General features: G+C 63.3%; 1 protein-coding gene across 1 annotated transcript in view; it reads right to left on the reverse strand.

Moving 5' to 3' along the window:
* The window catches only part of LTBP4 (latent transforming growth factor beta binding protein 4), a 30,485-nt gene that overhangs the window by 22,787 nt on the left and 6,738 nt on the right, over positions 1-960 (reverse strand). The window lies entirely within an intron of this gene.

Below are 960 nucleotides of genomic sequence, written 5' to 3' on the forward strand. Positions count from 1 at the left end.
TCTCAGAATGGGAAGGGGTCTCTGCTGGGGGCCAAGGGAACCCAGCCAGGCTTGAGCAGCATTTACCAGTCTCCAAGGGCATTTCTCCGCCTACTAGCGGTCTTGCCCTAACTCAGGCCACCTGCATTGGCCCCGCCCAGTCGTTCTGCTCTCAGTGCCCCGCCCATTGGGTCGGCTCGCCACGCCCCAATGTCTGTACCCTTTCATGTCGCCCCGCCCCCTCCAATCCTGCGGATCCCACTGTCTAGTTGAGTCCACGCGTTCCAGGCCCGCCCAGCCAGCGTTGCCCTATCCATTTGTTCAGTCCCGCCCACTTTTTCTTTAGCCCTGTAGCCCCTCCCACCCCATAGTCCGGATAGGTCCTATACTGTTGTAGCTCCGCCCACCCAGCGTTGGCCCCTTCCATTGACTCAAACCACATTTTAGCCACTCCCTGGCACGACTCCCGCGTCCCAACTCTGTCTCCTGAGCATTCTAGGCCCGCCTACAGCCCTTCTGGCTGGGTCCACAGAGTTGCAGCTCCACCCAGTGGCTTTGGACCGCCTTATGGCCCCGCCCACTTTACCTTCTGCTTCTACCCGCGTGACCTAAACTCCGCCTATCAGGGAATCTAACCTGATAGCCTTTGGCCCCGCCCACTTCCCTTTTCTCGCTCAGATTCGCCCTGGTTCACTCACTCACTCCACGCCCTTCCCACCCCTCTTCAAGGCTCTCCAGGCTTCCTAGCCCTGCCCACCGCGCTTTGTCCCACCTTCCCTCTGGCTGGGGCTTCAGAGTTCTAGCCCTGCCTTCTCGCCTCCGGTAGCCCCGGGGCGGGGCCCCGAGCGAGAACGCGCCTCCTCTCCCCTCTGCGCGCCCTCGCTGGGCCCCAGGCCACCTCCGGGCGGGGCCCTGCCAGCTGTCCGGCGGGGTAAACAAAGAGAGGGGTGCGGCGGGGGCAGGGCGGCGGCTCCACATTCC

The sequence above is a fragment of the Orycteropus afer genome, unplaced genomic scaffold (genome assembly GCF_000298275.1).
Source record: "Orycteropus afer afer isolate SDZICR_OR568_19922 unplaced genomic scaffold, OryAfe1.0 scaffold00099, whole genome shotgun sequence".
Classification (NCBI taxonomy): domain Eukaryota; kingdom Metazoa; phylum Chordata; class Mammalia; order Tubulidentata; family Orycteropodidae; genus Orycteropus; species Orycteropus afer.